Genomic DNA, 9250 nt, shown 5'->3' with positions numbered 1-9250 from the left:
GGTCGCAAATGAAAAACTATGACCTTTCAGGGACCAATAGTGGAGGTCACAAGATAGCATATTTCTTGTAGTGTGTTGCAAAAGTTTTTCGACAAGTTCAAGGAGTTGACTACGATGAGACTTTCTCACCCGTAGCGATGCTTAAGTCTGTCTGAATCATGTTAGCAATTGCCACATTTTATGATTATGAAATTTGGTAGATGGATGTTAAAACTGCATTCCTGAATGGATTTCTGGAAGAAGAGTTGTATATGATGCAACCTAATGGTTTTGTCGATCCAAAAGGTGCTAATAAAGTGTGCAAGCTCCAGCGATCCATTTATGAACTGGTGCAAGCCTCTTGGAGTTGGAATGAACGTTTTGATAGTGTGATCAAAGCATATGGTTTTATACAGGCTTTTGAAGAAGCCTGTATTTGCAAGAAAGTGAGTGGGAGCTCTGTAGCATTTCCGATATTATATATGGATGACATATTGTTGATTGGAAATGATATAGAATTTCTGGATAGCATAAAGGGATACCTGAATAAGAGTTTTTCGAAGAAATACCTCGGTGAAGTTGCTTACATATTGGGCATCAAGATATATAGAGATGGATCAAGATGGTTAATAAGTTTTTTTAATAAGTACATACCTTGACAAGATTTTGAAAGAGTTCAAAATAGATCAGTCAAAGAAGGAGTTCTTGCTTGTAACAAGGTGTAAAGTTGACTAAGACTCAAAGGCCAAGCACGGCACAAGATAGAAAGAGAATGGAAGTCATTCCCTATGCCACAGTCATAGGTTCGATAAAGTATGGTGTGTTGTGTAACAGACCTACTGTGTACCTTGCCATGAGTTTGGCAAGGGGGTACAATAGTGGTCTAAGTGTAGATCACTGGACAGCGGTTAAAATTATCCTTAGTGAGGACTAAGGAACTGTTTCTCGATGATGGGGGTGATAAAGAGTTTGTCATAAAGAGTTATGTTGATGCAAATTTTTACACCGATCCAGATGATCTAAGTCTCAATCTGGATACATATTGAAAGTGGGAGCAATTAGTTAGAGAAGTTATATCTAGAGCATTGTAGACATAGAAATTTGCAAAATACATACGGCTCTGAATGTGACAGGCCCGTTGACTAAACTTCTCTCATAAGCAAAACATGATCACACCTTAGTACTCTTTGGGTGTTAATCACATATCAATGTGAACTCGATTATTGACTCTAGTAACCCTTTGGTTGTTGGTCACATGGCGATGTGAACTATGGGTGTTAATCACATACAGATGTGAACTATTGATGTTAAATCACATGGCGATGTGAACTAGATTATTGACTCTAGTGCAAGTGGGAGACTGAAGGAAATATGCCCTAGAGGCAATAATAAAGTTATTATTTATTTCCTTATTTCATGATAAATATTTATTATTCATGCCAGAATTGTTCTAACCAGAAACTTAGTACATGTGTGAATACATAGACAAACCATAGTGTCCCTAGTATGCCTCTAGTTGACTACTCGTTAATCAAAGATGGTTATGTTTCCTAACCATAGACATGTTATGTCATTTGATGAACGGGATCACATCAATAGGAGAATGATGTGATGGACAAGACCCATCCGTTAGCTTAGCATTATGATTGTTACAGTTTCATTGCTACTACTTTCTTCATGACTTATACATGTTCCTCAGACTATGAGATTGTGCAACTCCCGAATACCGGTGGAACACCTTGTGTGCTATTGAACATCACAACGTAAAAGGGTGATTATAAATATGATCTATAGGTGTCTCCGAAGGTGTTTGTTGGGTTTTCATAGATCGAGATTAGGATTTGTCACTCCGTGTATCGGAGAGGTATCTCTGGGCCCTCTCGGTAATGCCCATCACTATAAGCCTTGCAAGCAATGTGACTAATGAGTTAGTTGCGGGATGAAGCATTACAGAACTAGGTATTGAGATACCGACGATCGGATATCGGGCAAGTAACATACCGATGACAAAGGGAACAACGTATGTTATTATGCGGTTCGACCGATAAAGATCTTCGTAGAATATGTAGGAACCAATATGAGCATGCAGGTTCCGCTATTGGTTATTGAATGGAAGTGAGTCTCGGTCATGTCTACATAGTTCTCAAACCCGTAGGCTCTGCATGCTTAACGTTCGATGATGATCGCTATTATGAGTTTATGTGTTTTGATGCACCGAAGGTTGTTCGGAGTCCCGGATGTGATCACGGACATGACGAGGAGTCTCGAAATGGTCGAGACATGAAGATTGATATATTGGAAGGCTATGTTTGGACACCAGAAAGGTTCCGAGTGGTTCGGGCATTTTTTCGGAGTACCGGGAGGTTACCGGAACCCCCCGAGGAGTTAATGGGCCTTAATGGGCCATGGTGGAAGAGAGGAGGAGGCGGACAAGGTGCCCCCCCCCCAAGCCCAATCCGAATTGGGAAGGGGCCAGCCCCCCTTTCCTTCTCTCCCTCTCCCTGTTCCTTCTTCTCCTACTCCAACTAGGGAAGGGGGAAACCTACTCCTACTAGGAGTTGGACTCACCCCTTGGGCGCGCCATAGAGAGGGCCGGCCCTCCCCTCCTCCACTCCTTTATATACAGGGGAGGGGGCACCCCATAGACACACAAGTTGATTGTTTAGCCGTCTGCGATGCCCCTCTCCACCGATTTCCACCTCGGTCATATCGTTGTAGTGCTTAGGCGAAGCCTTGCATCGATAACTTCATCATCACCGTCATCACGCCGTCGTGCTGACGAAACTCTCCCTCGACCTCAGCTGGATCTAGAGTTCATGGGACGTCACCGAGCTGAATGTGTGTAGATCGCGGAGGTGACGTACCTTCGGTGGTAGGATCGATTGGGTCGTGAAGACGTACGACTACATCAACCGCGTTGTCATAACGCTTCCGCTTTCGGTCTACGAGGATGCGTAGACAACACTCTCCCCTCTTTTTGCTATGCATCACCTAGATAGATCTTGTGTGATCGTAGGAATATTTTTAACATTACTGCGTTCCCTAACAGTATATACACCCTATATGGCATTTTTTTAATTAAATAAAAAGTCAAAATAGGTCAAAGTATTTTTAGATTAAACGTGACTTACATGTGCACTAGTATATCAATTAAAAAAACAATGTTGACTTCACAGAGAAAAAGACAAAATTTATCGGATATTCAAATCTGAGCTCAGGCTCAGCTGGTCCTGAAATCTCCTCCATTCCTTCGCATATGGATCCACGCCCTCAAACGTATATGCTGTGGTATTCTGGCTGTATCGCCTATTATCGTTGTCGGCGCACAGGCGCATTTATTTTGGCAGAACAGCAGCCCAGTCATTATCTTGTGCCAGCCTGAGCCGTATTGAGGCCACACCTGATGTAACGGCCGTCCGCCCAGCCCGGGCTGGTGCTTCCCCAACAAACAGCCCGGGCTGGTCACCACCTGCTTCGCTTCTGCACACATAGACGTCCGATGTTCTGGAGTCCTATTTTTTTATGCCAAAGTACTTAACTAGCGCACAACAATTCATGCAGACCCAGAGTACAAATCGTCATCACATACGGGTGTGATTTTCAAATTCAGAACATCATGTTTTGGCGTCTGAAAACATGTCACAGATTTAGTTCCAAGTACTCTGCTTGAGCTTTAGAAATACAGTTATCTGCTTGGGGTTTTCAACAACTAATGGAAGTAAATTCCATGAAATTTCAAGTGGCTTTACAAATATAGGCGCTGATGCTTAAATGATGTGGCATCTCACAACACTCCACACAAGTGGTTCTACCAACTCTACTTAGGTCTTAAAAAAGTACAAATTCAAATAAGTTTCATTGGATTTCAGGTTCTGCTGAGGGTTGGGGTGCTCCAAAAGCCCCTGAAACATAAGAGGGGCACTTCCACGGACATAGCACTCGTGTCGCATGGACCAAAGATCTGAACAGCCAGCATGAATGTTGAACCACAATTCATTCCCTTCAGTCAATGATCTCCTCGCACAGGAAATCTGGGAGATCTCCCTTATTCCCATCATGATCACAATCTCGCATGCAATTCTCTGCCGAAGGTGATCTAGCTGCTCCTGCAGCAATACAAGAGCAGAAAGCATGGCTTAGTGCACGGACTAAGTTGCTTTTTTTTCAGACACCCACTCAATTCCTAGTTCTTACCGAGCTAAGCGCTGAACGAAGCTAAAGCCCGGTGAACCCCAGGATGTAGACGTCACTTTCCTCCCTGGTGAGCATGGTATTTCCATCATAGCTTTCAATAATTGTAAGGTTCCAAAATTAATTTTTAAATATCCGAATGAACAAACTCACCTTGTACATGGTTCATGCTGCCCCACTAAGAGGTACATAAAGGTCCACCCAATAGTCTCGACCAAGCCAGCACCAAACATGTCATTAAAACGGTGGCATAATCTGAGCTGGAATTTCCTTGCCAAAGCCTTGTGCTTCCTGTTCATCTCATCTGCTGGATCAGTCTCAGTTGGATTGAGCACCATAAATTCCTTCTTCTCTATGTCAAGATGTACGGGGACCAGCAATCTATGAGTAGCACCCGGAACATGAACTGCAATGCGCAACAACTACACATTAAACTGCAGCCCAGACGAAGCATATCAGTTAGTGCGATGGTTCTGCCCGTTCCCATTATCCTTGCCTTCTTCAGCCAGTCAATTATGTATCCCATTAGTTTGGAGTACCACCCTATTCATTGAAAAATAAATTAGCTATTAACACTATATACCAAACTTAAATATTATGCAACACGAATTGTACTCACAAGCATTCTCTTTTTCTTCTCGTAGCTTTCCTCCCTCTCGTGGTCAAACTGGAGCCTCATGTATTGCCTAACAAAGACGTGCATCAGGCTCGCTGGGGGCATATAGGACTTCAGCATCTTGTTCGCACTCTCGCTTCTTTGCGTACTTGTCATTTTGGTGCAGAAAACACCTTTGAAGTATGGCTTCGCCCACTTTGATCTTGTTTCATATATCTGGGTCATTCTTCCTCACGTTGTACTTGTCAAGCAGCATACCCCCCGCTGTCTCAAACTCATCCGTAGTCAACATGTGGTTCACGCCTTTATAGAACTCAGCTTGGAACTCACACTTCTTTGTGTAGAGTGGCACTAGGCTCTCCTTTGCTTTCTTTGGTGCGTGCCATTTGCACTAACAGTGCATGCTATTTGGATAAACTTTACTGTTAGACATGTGACCAGTTAGTAATACTCAATTTGCAAGCTTGTTTCTTCAATTCAGAGCCAAAGCAAGAATAATGCAAGCACACACAACAACAATCAAAATATTTACTAACCTGTCAGGATGGTTTTAGGTGCCGGTCCTCCCATCATATGGAGAAACTCACCGAAAACCCACTTGAAACTCTCTACTTGCTCATCCCACATCAGCACGCCAGTGAGGATGATGCTTTGGAAATGGTTATTCACTCCCACAAAAGCCCAAACAGCAATGTCATATAGATTTGCCAAGTACGTCGTGTCGAATGTAACCACATGTCCACATGACCAAAGAATCGGTATTGCATTCGGCTGCTCCCATTTGTCCACATCAAAGTTTTCACCCTGCTATCACTATCAGCAAGAATATGTAAAGTCTGGGTCCCCTGCAACAATGTCTGCGAACACTTCCAACGTCTTTCTAACATCATCATCAGCTCGCTCTCGGCTTATCTTACACCATATGTTCATGAGCGCCCTCTTTGTGAACAACACCTTCTCAACCGAGCTGAAGACGCTTCCAATAATGTTGTACACCTTCCCAAGGTTTACATTGTTTTCCCTTGGCCCATGGTGAGACATGGAATGGTTGTGGTTTACATGGTGCTCTGTTACATACAAACTATTAGAAGCCCGAAAGAGCCATATCAAAGCAGGGCACTCGCATCTGCATGACCTGCTGCTCTCGGCTTCTGGCTTCCCCTGCTTGCAAAATAGAGCATCACTGTCAACGACAATTGAACTATTTAAATAGTTCACATAAATGATTAAACAGTATTTTGCGCACGCCGAGCAGTCACAAATGTTCTCTTGCATTGACTTGGTCCTTGGTGTTCAATCTGCTTTTGCCAATACATTAGCCCCAACCCAATGTCCCACGAATACAAATTGTAAAGTCATACGCCTCACCAAGCAAGTCGAAACTCGGTCCTGGTTCAGGCCGAACTACACTTGTGAATTGACTGCTCTAAGGCACTCATCCTAGATGGACACGACGGTCTGTCTGGAGGTGCACTCCCAAGACATAACCTGATTTGTCAAGTAAGAACAATCTATGTACTGGCCGAGCATAACTACCTACTTATCCCAGCCATACATTACATGAGCGACCAATTTCAGTTAGGGTTGATCTGTAATCCAACGTACCAGTACCACAACAGTGACCTCATAGAATTGCAGGACAACAACGCAACATTCAGGAAACATTAACATCTACCCAGGACATGGTTCAGGTCATACCTTTTGGTCCAGCCCGGCGCCTTAGGATTGACTCGGTTCATAGACTGCGTGGACCTTGTCCGAGAAGCTTGCCGCCGACGGCGCCGTCACCCTGCGGCCTACCTCGACTACCGCCGCCGACATGCTGCCCGACCCGGACCCAGTATTCGTGTCAACCAGCACAGCACTGGTGCCATCCTGCTGCGAGAGCACAGCGAGAGGAACCAGATCTAGATGTGGGCAACATCTTCCATCGCCGGCACGCCAGAACAACCGCAGCCTTCAGCAGCTCCGGGGAAATTGGGGCAGCCAACCGTGGCGGCGGCAGGTTTCGAGAACCACCAAATCGGATCTGGATGTACCAGGCAACTGTTCCACGGCTCAGAAGGAAAGTAAAGTTCCATCCACGGATCAGGAAAAACTCCACGAATCTGGGCCGTACTCCCATACGATTTGGGCCCGCAGTCTCCCACTGTTCGCCACTGTATATGGGTCGTATGCTATTTTTTCGCTGCTTCGGTTCAGACGAGTCAGAACGAATTTTAGGGATCCCAAGACGCGAGCCAACGCCAGCGATTTCGGGAGCAGATGCGCTCGAGCACCGAATCGCTACGTCCTTTGCTATTATAGGTCACTATTCACGCTATTTTGACTAAAAATTTGTCTTTATCGAAAGGAAGTCAAAGCGAAATTTACTTTTTGTGAAACTTTTCACAGTAGTACAATGAAAGGTCAAGTTTATTTTAAAAATATTTTCAATTGTTTTGAATTTTTATTGAATTGCTAATTTTTTTACATATAGGGTACATATGTACCCACGAACCAAACGTTCCCCTCCCGCACAACATCGCCCGAGGATGACACTCCTTGAACGATCTACCACTCAGGGCGCAACATGCCACACCATCATAGACTTCAGCTGAGTAGACATCTCGGCACGCGAGCAGGCTAGGGACTGTTATAGATGTTATAGACTGACATTCTCCAAATACGACGAGGACGACACACGTCATGCCATTGAACTCTCTGAGATCTTGGGGGAGGGGGCATCTGCGATGTGCCCGCCTTGTTTTTCGGATCGAGTGCTCGCACACCCTTTCTCGCTGAACTTTAAACTCGCGAACTGTGACAAGTACGACTGGACCTCAGAAACCGAGATTTGGAAAGGCGTCTGTGGGCAACGGTAGCCGCTACACCATTGTTTTTTCTTTATTTTCGAAAAAAAACAGTTTTAAAAGCATGAAATACTCCTTTTCCTAGTTGTATCTAGTATATTAAAAAGCAGGGCAAAGTTAATAATTACAAGAAGTCAAAATAATTTAGAAGTTTTTTTAGAATAAACTTGACATTCTTTTGCACCAGTATATAAATTTTCACGGATGAGGCTAGGGAGCGCACCGGTGCTTGTTTGTGTAATCGGGCACATTTTCCCTTTTAGGAAGGAAACCACCTGGTCTGCCGCATGACTGCGTGATTCTGTAATAAACAAAGGTCTAGAAAGGAAATCAGCCAAGATCCTTTTTAAAATCCATAAATTTTGATTCGAGCACCAAAATTCAGATCCGTTTTCACCGCTGGGTTTTTCATGACGAGTTCTTCATAACTAGATCCCATATGGATAGGTTCATCGAACTTTTTTTGGAGCAACTTTAGGTGCAATGGAGGCAACTTTAGTTTTATAGGGAAGCAACTTCTTCTTTTTGGCATAGTAGAACTGCCTATTAGATTGGTTTGTATCAAAACGAGAAAACACACACAAAACATGAGGCACATTTAGTGCCAAATACAAGCAACTTCACAACACTATGTGTACCTGTGAATTTTTTCAGCTTTCCTATCATTGTTGCTCAGTTGCCTATTGTTGACGCTTAGTTGCCCGCTATTTGTAATTAGTTGCCTACATTACAACTCAGTTTCCTAATTTTGTAAAATAGTTGCCTGCAATAGTGTGAAGTTGTTTATCATTGCTTTCTTGAAGTTGCGTACAAACACTCTAAAGTTGCCTATCGGTGATACTTAGTTGCCTACAATTACAACTCGGTTGCCTAATTTTGTAAAATAGTTGCCTACAATAGTGTGAAAAGTTGCTTATCATTGCTTTCTCTAAGTTGCCTACAAACACTCTGAGATTACCTACAGGTGATACTTAGTTGCCTGCCATTGCTATTTTAGTTTCCTATAATACCTTGAAAGTTGCCCATCAGTGTTACTAAGTTGCCTATCTATGAAACTAAGTTGCTTACCATACTGAAAAGTGTTGTACGCAACGAAGGATGATGTTAAGCTATTCTCTAGTCATGAAAGGCAACTTAGGATAATGTTAGCCTACCTCGGAAACTAGGTTACCTACAATACTATCAAATTGGAGGCAAAACTAATTACCATAGAATACTTTCTAGCTATGTAGGAAATTAGAGGTGAAACTAGTTACCATGGTAGTAACGGTAGGCAGCTTCACACTGATTTTCGATGATAGGAAGTCATACTACACACAGTAACAAAAAGTTGCTTTCCTATATCACTAAAATTGTCTCCGTAGCACCCAAAGTTGCTCAAACTAAAAGTTTGTCAAAACATACCCATATGGGATCTATTTTTGAAGAATTTATCACGAGAAACACAACCATGAAAGCGGATTTAAATTCCAACGCTCAAATCAGAAGTTACGGATTTTCAACTTTTTTGAAACCCCGAATAAATGCATGCACGTGCGATGTTGCTAAGAAATCACGGGCTGGAGGCGTACGTAGGACCAGGTGCTTTTCCTGCACGTTAATTCTTCTATGT

General features: G+C 43.2%; 1 long non-coding RNA gene across 1 annotated transcript; it reads right to left on the bottom strand.

Annotated features, from left to right (window-relative positions):
• Positions 1-3625: 3625 nt before the first annotated feature.
• On the bottom strand, positions 3626-6835 carry LOC119362489. The gene is made up of 6 exons (XR_005173432.1): positions 6485-6835; positions 5323-5947; positions 4790-5208; positions 4324-4713; positions 4174-4237; positions 3626-4085 (listed from the first exon to the last, which is right to left on the bottom strand). It is a non-coding gene; the product is annotated as an uncharacterized LOC119362489 (long non-coding RNA).
• Positions 6836-9250: the final 2415 nt, after the last annotated feature.

The sequence above is a fragment of the Triticum dicoccoides genome, chromosome 2B (assembly GCF_002162155.2).
Source record: "Triticum dicoccoides isolate Atlit2015 ecotype Zavitan chromosome 2B, WEW_v2.0, whole genome shotgun sequence".
Lineage (NCBI taxonomy): Eukaryota > Viridiplantae > Streptophyta > Magnoliopsida > Poales > Poaceae > Triticum > Triticum dicoccoides.
The sequence above is the reverse complement of the archived record's forward strand: the minus strand, read 5'-3'. Positions and strand labels throughout refer to the sequence as shown.